Source organism: Choloepus didactylus, chromosome 13, assembly GCF_015220235.1.
Source record: "Choloepus didactylus isolate mChoDid1 chromosome 13, mChoDid1.pri, whole genome shotgun sequence".
Lineage (NCBI taxonomy): Eukaryota > Metazoa > Chordata > Mammalia > Pilosa > Megalonychidae > Choloepus > Choloepus didactylus.
In genome coordinates, this window is record NC_051319.1 from 30,155,882 (window position 1) to 30,173,110 (window position 17,229).

The window sequence follows — 17,229 nt, forward strand, 5'->3', positions numbered from 1 at the left end:
CTACCCCAATTCTTTAGAACCTAAAAAGGGTTGTCTAAAGTGTGCATAAGAGTGCCCACCAGAGTGACCTCTCGGCTCGTTTAGGAATCTCTCTGCCACTGAAGCTTATTTCATTTTCTTTCACATCCCCCTTTTGGTCAAGAAGATGTTCTCCGTCCCACGATGCCAGGTCTACATTCCTCCCCGGGAGTCATATTCCACATTACCAGGGAGATTCACTCCCCTGGGTGTCTGATCCCATGTAGGGGGGAGGGCAGTGATTTCACCTTTCAAGTTGGCTTAGCCAGAGAGAGAGGGCCACATCTGAGCAACAAAGAGGCATTCAGGAGGAGACTCTTAGGCACAAATATAGGGAGGCCTAACCTCTCCTTTGCAGCAACCGTCTTCCCAAGGGTAAAACTTATGGTAGAGGGCTCAACCAATCAAACCACCAGTCCCCTATGTCTGTGGTCATGTTAGCAACCATGGAGGTGGGTAGGCGAATACCCCTGCATTCTCCACAGGCTCCTCAAGGGGGCACTACATCTTTTTTTTTTTTTCCTTGTTTTTCTTTTTTTTTTTTTTTTAACTTTCCCTTCTTTTTTAAATCAACTGTATGAAAAAAGAAGTTAAAAAGAAAACAAACATACAATAAAAGAACATTTCAAAGAGACCATAACAAGGGGGTAAGAAAAAGACAACTAACCTAAGATAACTGCTTAACTTCCAACATGTTCCTACTTTACCCCAAGAAAGTTACATAATATAGCAACATTTCTGTGAACTTGTTCCTACTATATCCATCAGAAATTAACAGACCATAGTCATTTCTGGGCATCCCCAGAACGTTAGCTTATCTGTTCTTCTTGGATTATTGTTCCTCCTTCCTTAATTGCTCTCTACTGCTAGTTCCCCTACATTCTACATTATAAACCATTTGTTTTACATTTTTCAAAGTTCACATTAGTGGTAGCATATAATATTTCTCTTTTTGTGCCTGGCTTATTTCGCTCAGCATTATGTCTTCAAGGTTCATCCATGTTGTCATATGTTTCACCAGATCGTTCCTTCTTACTGCCGCGTAGTATTCCATCGTGTGTATATACCACATTTTATTTATCCACTCATCTGTTGAAGGACATTTGGGTTGTTTCCATCTCTTGGCAATTGTGAATAATGCTGCTATGAACATTGGCGTGCAGATATCTGTTCGTGTCACTGCTTTCCGATCTTCCGGGTATATACCGAGAAGTGCAATCGCTGGATCGAATGGTAGCTCTATATCTAGTTTTCTAAGGAACTGCCAGACTGACTTCCAGAGTGGCTGAACCATTATACAGTCCCACCAACAATGAATAACAGTTCCAATTTCTCCACATCCCCTGCAGCATTTGTAGTTTCCTGTTTGTTTAATGGCAGCCATTCTAACCGGTGTTAGATGGTATCTCATTGTGGTCTTAATTTGCATCTCTCTAATAGTTAGTGAAGCTGAACATTTTTTCATGTGTTTCTTGGCCATTTGTATTTCCTCTTCAGAGAACTGTCTTTTCATATCTTTTGCCCATTTTATAATTGGGCTGTCTGTACTATTGTCATTGAGTTGTAGGATTTCTTTGTATATGCAAGATATCAGTCTTTTGTCAGATACATGGTTTCCAAAAATTTTTTCCCATTGAGTTGGCTGCCTCTTTACCTTTTTGAGAAATTCCTTTGAGGTACAGAAACTTCTAAGCTTGAGGAGTTCCCATTTATCTATTTTCTCTTTTGTTGTTTGTGCTTTGGGTGTAAAGTCTAGGAAGTGGCCGCCTAATACAAGGTCTTGAAGATGTTTTCCTACATTATCTTCTAGGAGTTTTATGGTACTTTCTTTTATATTGAGATCTTTGGTCCATTTTGAGTTAATTTTTGTGTAGGGGGTGAGGTAGGGGTCCTCTTTCATTCTTTTGGATATGGATATCCAACTCTCCCAGCCCCATTTGTTGAAAAGACCATTATGACTCAGTTCAGTGACTTTGGGGGCCTTATCAAAGATCAGTCGGCCATAGATCTGAGGGTCTATCTCTGAATTCTCAATTCGATTCCATTGATCTATATGTCTATCTTTGTGCCAGTACCATGCTGTTTTGGCAACTGTGGCTTTATAATAAGCTTCAAAGTCAGGGAGTGTAAGTCCTCCCACTTCGTTTTTCTTTTTTAGAGGTGTCTTTAGCAATTCGAGGCATCTTCCCTTTCCAAATAAATTTGATAACTAGCTTTTCCAAGTCTGCAAAGTAGGTTGTTGGAATTTTGATTGGGATTGCATTGAATCTGTAGATGAGTTTCGGGTAGAATTGACATCTTAATGACATTTAGCCTTCCTATCCATGAACATGGAATATTTTTCCATCTTTTAAGGTCCCCTTCTATTTCTTTTAGTAGAGTTATGTAGTTTTCTTTGTATAGGTCTTTTACATCTTTGGTTAAGTTTATTCCTAGGTACTTGATTTTTTTAGTTGCTATTGAAAATGGTATCTTTTTCTTGAGTGTCTCTTCAGTTTGTTCATTTCTAGCATATAGAAACATTACTGACTTATGTGCATTAATCTTGTATCCCGCTACTTTGCTAAATTTGTTTATTAGCTCTAGTAGGTGTATCATCGATTTCTCAGGGTTTTCTAGATATAAGATCATATCATCTGCAAACAATGACAGTTTTACTTCTTCTTTTCCAATTTGGATGCCTTTTATTTCTTTGTCTTGCCGGATTGCCCTGGCTAGCACTTCCAGCACAATGTTGAATAACAGTGGTGACAGCGGGCATCCTTGTCTTGTTTCTGATCTTAGAGGGAAGGCTTTCAGTCTCTCACCATTGAGTACTATGCTGGCTGTGGGTTTTTCATATATGCTCTTTATCATGTTGAGGAAGTTTCCTTCAATTCCTACCTTTTGAAGTGTTTTTATCAAAAAGGGATGTTGGATTTTGTCAAATGCTTTTTCAGCATCTATTGAGATGATCAATTGATTTTTCCCTTTCGAGTTTTTAATGTGTTGTAATACATTGATTGTTTTTCTGATGCTGAACCATCCTTGCATGCCTGGAATGAACCCCACTTGGTCATGGTGTATGATTTTTTTAATGTGTCTTTGGATTCGATTTGCAAGTATTTTGTTGAGGATTTTTGCATCTATATTCATTAGGGAGATTGGCCGGTAGTTTTCCTTTTTTGTAGCATCTTTGCCTGGTTTTGGTATGAGATTGATGTTAGCTTCATAAAATGAGTTAGGTAGTGTTCCATTTTTTTCAATGTTTTGAAAGAGTTTGAGTAAGATTGGTGTCAGTTCTTTCTGGAAAGTTTGGTAGAATTCCCCTGTGAAGCCATCTGGCCCTGGGCATTTATTTGTGGGAAGATTTTTGATGACTGATTGGATCTCTTTGCTTGTGATGGGTTGGTTGAGGTCTTCTATTTCTTCTCTGGTCAGTCTAGGTTGTTCATATGTTTCCAGGAAATTGTCCATTTCTTCTACATTAGTCCAGTTTGTTGCCATACAGTTGTTCATAATATCCTCTTATAATTTTTTTAATTTCTTCAGGATCTGCAGTTATGTCACCTTTTTCATTCATTATTTTGTTTCTATGGGTCTTCTCTCTTTTTGATTTTGTCAGTCTAGCTAGGGGCTTGTCAATCTTGTTGATCTTCTCAAAGAACCAACTTTTGGTGATATTTATCCTCTCTATTGTTTTTTTGTTCTCTATGTCATTTATTTCTGCTTTAATCCTTGTTATTTCTTTTCTTCTACTTGGTTTAGGATTGGTTTGCTGTTCATTTTCTAGCTTCTTCAGTTGATCCATTAGTTCTTTGATTTTGGCTCTTTCTTTCTTTTTAATATATGCGTTTAGTGCTATAAATTTCCCCCTTAGCACTGCTTTTGCTGCATCCCATAGGTTTTGGTATGTTGTGTTCTCATTTTCATTCGTCTCTATATATTTAGCAATTTCTCTTGCTATTTCTTCTTGAACCCACTGATTGTTTAGGAGTGTGTTGTTTAACCTCCAGGTATTTGTGAATTTTCTAAGTCTCTGATGGTTATTGACTTCTAATTGTATTCCATTGTGGTCAGAGAATGTGCTTTGAATAATTTCAATCTTTTTAAATTTATTGAGGCTTGTTTTATGTCCCAGCATATGATCTATTCTGGAGAAAGTTCCATGAGCACTAGAAAAGTATGTGTATCCTGGTGATTTGGGATGTAATGTCCTGTATATGTCTGTTAAATCTAATTCATTTATCAGATTGTTTAGGTTTTCAATTTCCTTATTGGTCTTCTGTCTGCTTGATCTATCTATAGGAGAGAGTGATGTGTTGAAGTCTCCCACAATTATTGTGGAAACATCAATTTCTTCCTTTAGTTTTTCCAGTGTTTCTCTCATGTATTTTGTGGCACCTTGATTGGGTGCATAGACACTTACGATTGTTATTTCTTCTTGCTGAATTGCCCCTTTTATTAGTATGTAGTGGCCTTCTTTGTCTCTCAAAACATCCCTGCATTTGAAGTCTATTTTATCTGAGATTAATATTGCTACACCTGCTTTCTTTTGGCTGTGGCTTGCATGAAATATTTTTTTCCATCCTTTCACTTTCAGTTTCTTTGTGTCCCTGTGTCTAAGATGAGTCTCTTGTATGCAACATATTGATGGTTCATTTTTTTTTGATCCATTCTGCGAATCTATATCTTTTAATTGGGGAGTTTAATCTATTTACATTCAACGTTAAAACCATGAAGGCATTTCTTGAATCGGCCATCTTATCCTTTGGTTTATGTTTGCCATATTTTTCCCTCTCTCTATTAATATCCTTTATTGTACCCATACCGAATCTCTTTAGTACTGAACCTTTCTCCAAGTCTCTCTGTCCTGTCTTTGTTTCTCTGTCTGTAGGGCTCCCTTTAGTATCTCCAGTAGGGCAGGTCTCTTGTTAGCAAATTCTCTCAGCATTTCTTTGTCTGTGAAAAATTTAAGCTCTCCCTCAAATTTGAAGAAGAGCTTTGCTGGATAAAGTATTCTTGGCTGGAAATTTTTCTCACTCAGAATTTTAAATATATCGTGCCACTGCCTTCTCGCCTCCATGGTGGCTGCTGAGTAGTCACTACTTAGTCTTATGCTGTTTCCTTTGTATGTGGTGAATTGCTTTTCTCTTGCTGCTTTCAGAACTTGCTCCTTCTCTTCTGTGTTTGACAGTGTGATCAGTATATGTCTCGGAGTGGGTTTATTTGGATTTATTCTATTTGGAGTTCACTGAGCATTTATGATTTGTGTATTTATCTTGTTTAGAAGATTTGGGAAGTTTTCCCCAACAATTTCTTTGAATACTCTTCCTAGACCTTTACCCTTTTCTTCCCCTTCTGGGACACCAATTAGTCTTATATTCGGACGTTTCATAATATCTATCATATCCCTGAGGTCCATTTCGATCTTTTCAATTTTTTTCCCCATTCTTTCTTTTATGCTTTCATTTTCCCTTCTGTCATCTTCCAGGTCAGTGATTCGTTGTTCAACTTCCTCTAGTCTTGTACTATGAGTGTCCAGAATCTTTTTAATTTGGTCAACAGTTTCTTTAATTTCCATAAGATCATCCATTTTTTTTATTTAGTCTTGCAATGTCTTCTTTATGCTCTTCTAGAGTCTTCTTGATTTCCTTCATATCCCGTACTATGGTTTCATTGTTCATCTTTAGTTCTTTGAGTAGCTGCTCTAGGTGCTGTGTCTCTTCTGGTCTTTTGATTTGGGTGCTTGGGCTTGGGTTATCCATATTGTCTGGTTTTTTCATATGCTTTATAATTTTCTGTTGTTTTTGGCCTCGTGGCATTTGCTGAACTTGATAGGGTTCTTTTAGGGTTTGTAGACCTATTGAAGTCCTTATCTCTAATTTATCAGATCTACAGCTTCGTGGAGTACACTTTCTCTAACTAACCAGCAGGTGGCGTCCACGAGCCACCTGTTCTCCACAAGCCAGTTCTCCCCTGCTTAGCCTTTTTTTTGGTGAGTGGGGGAGTGAGTCTTGTGGGGCCCAATTGGTGTACCAAGCTTGCGTGTGTAGTTGGTGTTGCCTGCCCTGTATGTGGGGCGTGTTTCTGGGCAGTCGGGGAGGGGGGGTGGCCCTAACAATCAAATCTCCCTGATGATCCTAGAGTTTTAAAGCTGCTGCAATAGTCTAATCCTTCAGTTCAGTCCTGCCACAGTTTGTCTCTGCCACTGACCCACAAGTCTTTGGTATTGGCGTATGGCTCCTGAGACTTGCAAGTGGGCCCCTCTTCCAGGCCGTGCACCCCGGGTCCTCTGTTGAGGGGTGACTGTGCTATGTCACAGGTGAGTGCCGTCCCCCCAGGGCAGTTCTGGGCTGCTGGGCTGTGTAGGGAGGCTCCCAGTCTGCTCAAATGATGGCTGAATGGGGCTTTGTTAATTCACACTGCTCCACCTTCCCAGCTCTGGGACAATCAGCTGAGGTTGCAGGGAAGGCTAATGTCCACGCCCAGTTTTGTGGTGTGTGCCTGTTATTTGAAGCACTTCCATCACACTGGGTTGTCTGGGGCAGCTCTGGGCTATGGGGCTGGCGATGGGCAGGAGTGTTTCCTGTCCACCAGGATGGTGGCTGTGAGCGGACACCCCCCTTTTCTTGGGAAGTTGTGGTGTTTAGTGAATTTTCTCAGCCACTGGATTATTGCCTTTTGTCTCAGAGCTCTCTTAGTTCTGCTCTTGACTCGACGTGCCCAAGTTGCAATTCTTTGAAGCTTTCTGTATTGGGCTTCTTAGAGTAATTGTTTTAGAAAAAGAAAAAAGGATTATAAAAAAAAAAAAAAGAAAAAAAAAAGGGCCCTCCTCAGAGATCTAATGGGTTATTGAAATGCTAATAGACAAAGCAACCAGAGCCATTAAGGAAAGGTCCACAGGGCAAAGAGATCAGCTTTTCTTCGGGATTTGCATATGCGCCTCAAGGCCTGAGCTCCGCCCTTCCCCTTTCTGTGTTCACCAGAACTCCAAAAATCCTCTGCTTTTATTTTGGAGTTTTTCGTGTTATTTTTTTTTTTTCTATGCCTGTCTCCTCTCTGCTGGTCTGGCAGCTCTCAGATTCTCTGGTGTCTGGTCTCAGTCTATCTATGGTTGGAGTTTGAATCAGTAGAATGAGTTTCCGAGAAGGGCTACCACTGCAGTTCTCCCTTCTCCTTCCCGGAGCTGGCAGCCCCTCCTCCCACGGGACTGAGCCTGGCAGGGAGGGGCGCAGGTCCCCTGGCCACAAAAACTTGCAGATTTCGCTGATCTCAGCAGTTCGACATTTTCATGAGTGTTGTATGAAGTATGCCCAAAGACAGATTGCTCTGTGGTGTCCAGTCCACGCAGTTCCTGGCTTTTTACCTACTTTCCTGGAGGAGTAACTAAAACTTACAGCTCACCAGTCTGCCATCTTGCCCCGCCTCTCGAAGCTGTAATCTTTAAACACTGTGAGAGTTTACTAATTCACCACATTCTCCTCCACCCAAGTTCTCTAACTCACTTTGGGGACCTACCTGGCCCCAAAGCATATTCAGTTTATAACACAAAATGATAGAATTTTGAGATTGATACAAGGTCCTGCCTTCCTCCAAACCTCCCCTGTCATTCTCCACAGTGCCTGAATTCCCTTGGTAAGGAATATGTTTGTGGGTAAAATATCCTCAGTGTGCCTTTGAGAACATGAAAATGAGTAGAGTGTATTTAGTTGTAGAGGCTCATGTCATGGGTATCCTAGCACTTTAACAAAGCCTTGAAGAAATGGGGGATTAAGCAGATGATTTTAGATGGTGAAGGGTGGGGTTAGAAGGAAACATCCTGAGGCCTGAATCCTGAGTATGCCACATGAAAGAGATGGACCCTGTCCTTAGGTGCTGGTCTCAGGCAAAGTGTTTGGCACGGGTTAGAGGTACACAGATGGGGCTATTTATAAAGAATCAGATGTGTTGACTGAATATATGTGATTCACTTATATTCAGCATCATTTGTTCCAGCAGCCCTTTGATGGTTTCTTATCAACCTTTCAAAACTGCTTTCTTAAAATGAAAGCTATCTTTTTGGAGCATTTATTGTGGAAAAGCACAAATTCATTCTAACTCTCATAAATGATGAATTTCAAGGCAATCCTCAAGTTGTACTTCTCTACTTCAATTAAATTCTACTTGCTATTATTTATCATATTTTTATAGATGATATATTTAATAAATTACCAGGTAATCAGCCCTGGTTTCAACAGTGTGTAATAATTTGCTAAAAGTTTATAAAATTTACTCTGTTTCCTTGGATGCTTGCTGCTATTTGGAATTTGGATGTATGTCTTTTCAGAGCCATGACTAAAACCTTTCATTATGTATTCTTCAAGGATGTTGAGAGGGCAAGAGAGCCTTTCACATAGCTATCTGAGTATCATGAAGAAAATAATTTCACTTCTATGATTCCACATCAAGAGTAGTTAAGATGATATTCTTCCCCGATCTTTATGGTTCTTAAGAGTTTAAGAACTGTCACCTCCTTATAACTTACACTGAAGAAGAGATCTTTGAAAAACCTTTCATCAAAGGGATGGCTGCCCAGTCCCTGAGTATTCTATCTCAGAACTTTTCATCATGGAGGGTTTGAGAATGTTTGGCGCCATCTGTGCCTCGATTTTCCTTTCTTCTGATTTTTTTCATTCTCTCTTCTTTTTTTTTTTTTTTTTGAGCTGAGGTGCCAGCCGAGCCAGCCTGTGCCTGTTTTCTGCCAAATAAAAAAAGAGAGAGAGAGAGAGAGAAATACCATGAATGCTAAAATAAGAATTTTTTTCAGTGTTTCTGGTAGAAGCACTGTACTTTTCTACTGAGTTTTCAATAAGAATCTGTTTTTATCATCCTTTACAATAGAAAACCCATAAGAAAACTTGTGGTCTATTAGCAGAAAACAGAGGCCCTGGCAAGCTCCAGAGCAGCACAATCCTACAGTTGGGAAGCTGGGCAGGAACCCAAGTTTGTCCACGCCTAAGAACAACACTGTCTGCTAAAATTACAGTTTTCCCTTTTCACAAACCTCAAAGTTGTGAAACTTTACTAACTTTAAGAAAAGAACAGTTGGCCATACAAAAGATACACTTCCAAATCCATCGAGCAACTTACTTATACTTGCAAATGAACCACTTGGAGTGAGTCTCAAAATGTATTTGTTCCAATTATTCTGCTAAGGTAACAAGCAGAAAGTAATCATTTTCTATGTATACTGTGAATAAGAGACTCCAAATGTTGGTTCCAAAGAAAGCATTTGACCAATAGTGGTAAGTGGGAGTATAAGAAAGGGAGCTGTAGAAATGATAGCCACATTTAAAAAAGCACAAAGTGTCTTTATAGTCCCTATTTGCTCAGGATGATATATGAAATCAACTTAGAAGAGAGTCACTTTTTAAAACTCTGATTCTCCCATTTTCACGGTTTTTATATAGGCAAGTATTGGTAACTAAACATTGTAATATGAGTAATCAGATCAGATGCATCAACAGAAGAAAGACACAGGTCAATATACTTTGATATTCCACCAGTGCATTGAGTTACATTGAAGAGAGATTTTAGCAAATCTGAGCCAGTTATTAATTACCTAGGTATATCAGTCCATGTTCAATCAGGTGACAGAAATAACACTGGTGATTTGCAAAGGGAAATTTCAATATAAAGAATTGTTAACTTTATATTTCAATAAAAAGAAGGTGGTTAACTACCGAGGTGGGAAAAAGAAGACTCTCTGAATCCAGAAGTGGCAGATTTGCAAAGGCAGCTACCACCTCCAGTGTACAAAGGTAGCTACCACCTCCAGGCTGAGGAGGAGAGGACATGAAAGGAGCTAAGGACCAGGAGATTCCTTCACTCTAAGGCTGAGTTTCATGCCTGTTCAGAGAATATGGCTCTCAGAGGAAAACACAGCTTATTAGTAGCAAAGCAATATTCCAGAGGGTACTGGCAGCTCTGCTCGGAAGAAGCAGCACTCTATAGCCTGAGGTTTGTGGGTGGGCCTGAGCTGGAAACAACTGCAGGTTAGGGGAGGGTAGCTCAGGGATCTCCGTGCAGCTCCTCTGTTCAGGAAGTCGACCTGTCAGGCTGAATCACAATAAGCGAGGGCTGGGCCAGGAAGAAATGTGTCTTCTTGTTATTATTGCCTTCCTGAGGCAATATTGGAAAGACTTGATAGTTTAGCCTCATGTTCTTAGTAAAATGGCAAATGTTCATGAAATATAACATGAAAAAGTTAGACTATGCTGCTGGGATGACAAAAATATGACTACAAAGATTTCTTGCAGCTTTCACTTCACTGGCAACTTGTGCTATGTAATCAGAAACATATTTCTTATATCAGAGTATTCTTTTTTAAGTTAGTCATGTTAATTTGTTTTGCTTTCACAGTAGAAATAAAAAATTAACTTAACACTTTATATCTTTATATATTTTAAGTTACTATTAAAGATAGTTTCAGGATTCCAGTCTTCGTTTATATTACCCCCAATTTCTTTTTATCCTTCACCATTCCCTTATTATGTGTTGCTCATCTTCAAACTTCTTACATAGCAACATTCATGGAAAAAATTGCTCCAGTTGAGGCTGAAATAAAAAAGAAGAGCTCTAAAATAATGTTTTCAGGAGATTTATTGTTACAAAATGCCACAGGCCGTATTTTAATAGATAATTCTCTACCATAAAAGATTTTCAGTCTATGTGATGACCAATTTATTTCTAGCAAGTTAACCAAAAAATGAGAACAACTGAATAATTTATTTAATAAACACATATTGAGCAATTATTTTCAGCAAACAACTCTGTGAAACTCAATGAGAGGGAAATATATAAAACCTTGGCCTTGAAACTTATAATTAATGAGTAAAGAATTTGAATATAATGAATTTTAGTAAGTAACAGACACATTTGATATCTTAACAGAAACTCTTTATTAGGTATTTTAATTCTGATTTTAATGTCTATTGAAAGGCTAGATCCTACCTGTTACATTCCAAGTCTTGTCCATTTTATAGTTCTAGAATTTGTATTTAAGGGTATTTTTCTGAAACAGGCTGCAGAGAACAATCTTTTTTAAATTACTTTTTTTCTCCTATATTTTTGGGTTGAAGATAAAAGGTACAACCTACCTTTGCATTGAAGATATTCATAAAATCATCAAAGCCTACTACTTTCAGCACAGGCTGTTTACTGCTCATAACTAGTGAAGTTTTCTAACTTGACATTATTATGGAATCTGATATTCTGACAAACTATTCAGATATAAAATAGCCAAATATTTTTTATAAGCCTGGTTTGTACTTTCATTTGTAAATCTACAACACAGATCAGAATCACCAGTCTTGAGAAGTAAAGATGAATCAGTTTCTTCCCCCTACCTACAAGGTTGAGCCAGTCACATCAATCAGTCTTACCAGGTGTATTCCTCACAGATCCAGATTAAGCTAAGTTTCTTTAAAGAGTTTAAGAATTACTATATTATTTATTGACACCTTCAAATATTTCTTTCAGTAATAAAATTACATTCATTTGTCTATACTTATTTTACTCTTCTGTTAATAATATTTTAATGCAATAGTCTGTATTATCAAAAGTATAAGGGCTAAATCATTTGTCAATTTCAATAAAGAAGGAATATTTAAAGGAAAACCAAAGTCACTTAAAAAGTGTATCTGATTATTTCCTAGACTGTTTCAATGACCTCAAAATTTTGTTTGTAATTTTGAAATAGGAAGGAATGTGAAGGACATCACCCTTAACATTAGGACAATTTATTTTTGTCACTTTTCACAACTGTTGTTTCTAAATACCAGGAAAAAATGTGTAAATACAGAAATAATCATTCCATAGAGCTTTGTGATTCATATCAGTTTTTTTCTGCTTCATCAAAAAAGTACATAGTAGAGTCAAATGACTTTTATTGAATGCCAACTATGTGCAGGTTACTCTAAGGGGTGCCAGGGGATACACAGATGAAGCAAACATGTTGATCTTGAAGAGCCCATTCTTGGGGAATGCCATGAAAATAATCACAATGCAAAGAGCTACGTATCTTATATCAAGAACTGATCCCACTTATCCAGTGCTGATACTATAATGCCAAGTGCTGTAGAAAGTTAGTGAGGAGAATAAAGAACCATGGGAATAACTCAGGACAGGCTGTACATTTTGAGTTTGCTTGTGAAAGGTAAAACAAAGGTGATAGATGTTGGCCTGCACAGAAGAAGATAGTCAAGATCCTTAGGAGAACTATTGGTGCATAGATCAGAAAGCACTCTCCCATTAGCTGTGGACTCCAGCAGCAAAGGATTGCAGTTCTCCCAGGAATTACACCCCCCTATTGTCACCTCAGACATCATCAAATCATTTGTTCTGCAGTGTAGACCAGCAAAGGACCAGAGATAACCATTTGGATCCATAGTTTCCTTGTCTTCAATCTCCATGGCATCTATATTCCAGATATCTCATCTTGGAGAGAAGTAAAAGGATAGAAAGAAAACATGGCAGATTGGATATTTATCGGAAAGAGCCTGAGTCATCCAAATGAAACTAAACCAAAGGCTGACATATGACTAATACTGCCCCCATCCCAACATAGCTAAGGGGTTGTGAGGGCATAAATGAAAGACTAGGATCACTTTTGCTTTCACTATGTATACAGCCTATAATTGCATGTTTCTTTCTTAAATATTAACTCTTAGAAATAAAAATGTAAAGAACATCTCTCTGAGCTTCATTCCTCCCAATATCTGGTCTTTCACCTGCAAGGTATTGCCTTTCACTTCACACATTCAGCTCTGTGACAGAATTTTTAAATTCCAAACTCAGTCTCTCATAATCAAGGAGAGGGGGCCTAGATGTGGTACTGACCCAACATGACTCACTTGTGCTAAAAACTTGGCTCTCTCTGACGCATTCACTCAGTCAGGCCCACCCTCCTCTCCTCACTGTCAAGTTTCCTCTGCAGCTCCCTTGGGCAGAGCCCAACAGATTTTTCTGAACATGTATCACTCCAGATTATGAACAAGCATCAAGATCCCTCCCAATTCAAATAATATGATATCTTTCATTTTGTTTAAATATTCCTTAAGATTTTATAACATTTATGATGCCTCCCCAAAAGAGATGTTTACCCATAGCTCAGAAAGACTTTGAGGCTCCTATGGGAGTTTGAGACCTTTTCCAGTCAAGCTAGCCTGTTACAGTTTTGTTTTTTTTTTTTTTTTTGGTCTGTTGTCATCTCTCTTTACCAACATTGGGGAATCATGTTGTCATCCAAGCCAGGGAATACTAACTCGGAGTAATCTGGAGTGAGGCTAATTGACAAAAACAAACCTCCAGTATTAGGACAGTAGGGAAAAATGACTACAGTTCTTCCCATCCAACATGGGGATACTCTTATATATACATGTGTGATATTTAATATGGAATACTGTGGTGACCAGGTGTTTCTTCTATTAAGTCTCTAAGCTATAGACAGGCATTTCCAAATGGTAGGTTTAGTTTCCTGGCAAGTAATCATGCAAGTCAATGTATCAAGCTTACTTGCATTCCTGTAAAAGACTATGGGAAGGTCCACTAATGGTAGGGTATTACCTTCTGATAACCACACAATTTACACTTATCCTCCATAAAGGCAGAGAACCAGACTGTTCCATTACACTGTCACTCAAAACTCAGGAAGAAGCACATATTGTATGTTGCAAGGTAGAATGTTGGAAGGTGTGAAAATTACAGGCTTGTGAGAATCATTCTTTTGCTCTAAAATAGAAGAACATTCAAGAAGTTATATTTTTATTTTGAAGTTCTGAATATAGCAGGCTCTCACAGACTCTTCATTCCTGTGCTTTTGCAATCGTATCCCAAGTAAAAGAGATTTAGCTTGATTTCATACATTTCAATAGCACTTTATATTTTATAGAATGCTTATGTGTGTTACGTACTTAATGAATGATATTTCTGCAAAAATTTCGTCATTTCAAAACCACAAATTCTAAAAATGTTTCCCAAAATGCTATTGATTGGTTTTCAGAATTACCAGTCAAATTCACAATTTTTACAGTTTTGAATGTTTTTATTGCATATCTCTGAATCTCTTCTTTGGATAGAGCTAAAGTATCATAACTATTATTATTTTTTAAACTCAGCTTTATTGAGATATATTCACATACCATACAGTTATCCACGGTGTACGATCAACTGTTCACAGTACCATCATACAGTTGTGCATTCCTCACCACAAACAATCGTTGAGCATTTTCCTTACACCAGAAAGAATAAAAATAAGAATAAAAAGTGAAAGTAAAAAAGAACACCCAAATCATTCCATCCCCTCCACCATATCCTATTTTTCTTTTAGTTTTAGTCCCTATTTTTCTACTCATCCATCCATACACTGGATAAAGGGAGTGTGAGCCACAGGGTTTTCACAATCACACAGTCACACCATGTAAGCTCCATAGTTATTCCATTGTCTTTAAGAATCAAGGCTACTGGGTTGCAGTTTGACAGTTTCAGATACTTACTTCCAGCTATTCCAATACACTAAAACCTACAAAGGGATATCTATACAGTGCTTAAGAATGCCCTCCAGAGTGACTTTTTGACTGCATTTGAAATCTCTCAGCCACTGAAACTTTGTTTCATTTCACTTCCCCCTTTTGGTCAAGAAGTTTTCCTCAACCCCTGAAGTTTCATAACTATTACTATTAACAGCTAACTTTTGGACAAAAATAAGTGAATGCAGCAATAGGTTTCATTTGATATAATAAAGCATTTCCATCTTTCATTATTTATAATTTTATTGGGAAGATATGAGTTAATTCAAATAGTTTTCATATATGAATAAAACATTAGGTATAGTGGTAATTAACGTGAAAGGATTCAACAGCATATAAAGGTGGTTAATATATCTACTTTTGCATGATCAATGCAAGTTATATTTCATTGGAAGACACTAAAGATTGAAAATCAAGCATGCTAATTAATTAGTTTCATTTTCAGTTGACTGGAAGGTTGCATATAAAAAGGAAATCAGGTTGACTGTGAGTAAAGAGAATGAATAGTTCATATAAAAAGTTGAAGAGAAGAAAGTATACAGGAAGGAAAGAGGAAAAAGTGTCAGCTTACTTAGTACCATAAAAGGTCTCCTTTAGTGACTCAGAATGGCACAATTTCTCCCACCGCCACTGCATGCAATGAATGTTTGGGGACAGAATTTGTTACCTATGAAGGAAGCTGCAGAATCTGCATATACACTTTCATATAAAAGAAAGTGAACAACCAATGTTAGAAACGAGAGAATTAGAGGAATATGTAAAGCTAAGGTTCTTGGTGGCATTGCCAACTATTTGACCAGCTGTTTAAGTGAGAATTTTTTGGTTGAAATGACAAAGGGATTACTGGGTTTGTTCAAGAGAGAATAATGCAGATAATGTAAGGATATGTGGTCACAAATGGTCCTGGGATCCCATGGGAATTGAAGGGGTCAAGAAAACGCAGCACTAGGAATCACCACAACTGGGAGTGGATCCAGGGCTCTATAATGGACCTCAGCACAGGAGTTTGTGGATCATCACACTAATGCTTCATCTTGAATGCTGCTCAGCTACTCTCTGAGTGTTTGCCTCCATATGTCTTCTCTTCCAATACAAAGTGGTGTCTTTTCCCTCTTGTCTATGTGTTTTCTTTGACTCATGGCTTCAGGTTCCACTTAGTTTGAACTTATTCATAGACCATCATGGACTGCCCTCTGTGTATTTGTAATGAAACATTCTTGAGCTCTCTTATATGAATTACCCAAAGAGTCTTCTGCCTCCTAAACTCATTCCACCTGCTGGACTTAGCAGTTATAACTCAGGAGAGAGAGTGAGGTCACATTTACCTTTGCCTCTCCTTCAACCAGGGCTGTGGTTGGGACAGTTTTCCTTAGAAAGGACTTCTGGCATGGCATATATTATCTAGAGAAACAAACATACCTGAACATACTCTGTTGATTTTCTTATTGTCTGTGGTGTCTGAACTTTTGCTCATACCTCTTATGGTATGGTTGTCAGTTGTATATTTCCACATAGTACTGTTATCTTTTCAGGGGCTAGTGAACATTATATTCTTATTTGCACAGAGAACATAGAAATATGAGAAAATATTCACATAAATGAATGGATGAATTAACGAGTGCTTTTCTCCTCAATTTTGTTCACAAGGTTGATAGATAATAGCAATTTAAGTACATCATTACACTTCAAAGGTCTGAATTTATGATTATGTCTTCACGAACTCCAAATTGTACATCATGTATTCCTTTTCTTAGGTATTCTGTTGTCATTTCTCTCATCTAACCTACTGAAGCTAATTGGCAAAACTTTGGTTCTAGTTCAGTTGCCTGCATTCCAACTCTTGGTTTTCAGTGATTAGCTGTAGTCCCTTGAATGTTCTAAAAATAATAATGATAAAAATATTAATAGAGTTCACCATAAAGTCTGTATTATATCCAATTCTTATAGTCACTGGAGTTGAGTATCAGTGCTGCACAAGGAAGACTTCTTTTAATTTGGAGAGAAAATTGTTTTACTTAATCTAGACTTGCATAAGGACAACTGCTTGGATAACCTACCTAATTAAGGATGTTTTTTTTGTGTGTGTTCTTCTGAGTGAGTCACTGTATCAGAGATATATAGGGCACAGTTTATATTAACTCAATAACATACTGCTAACAAAATTATGTGACTATTTTTTATCTTTTTAATTTTGGAAAGTTTACATAATCACCATTTATTTGGCCATACTAAACCACAGAGCTGCTCATGATGTCTTGTATGATTTGAATATGAGAGGTGGGGTATTAGAAAAGTGTAATTTTTGGAGTACATGCTAAAATAATGTTGTGGAGTTGAAACAATTTCTGAGATTATCCAATTTCATATTTTGGAATTAAACAAATAAATGCAAACATGGCAAGGGAACTTGACATTTATATTTAAAAGTTGCTGTTCAGAAGTGGAATTTTATGTACATCAGTTTACCTTTTTCTTTATGACACCCTGCGTTTTGCCAGATGGTAAAGATTCTGTTACGATAAAACCAAACTGAGTTTTACTAACGCATCTTATTTCAAATAAGTTTATTAACAAAGTGACTACTGATGGAGAAAGTTTCAAATGTTATGTGCTTTCAGAAGTTACAAGCATTAAAAATAAAAATACTAGCCTCTGCACCATG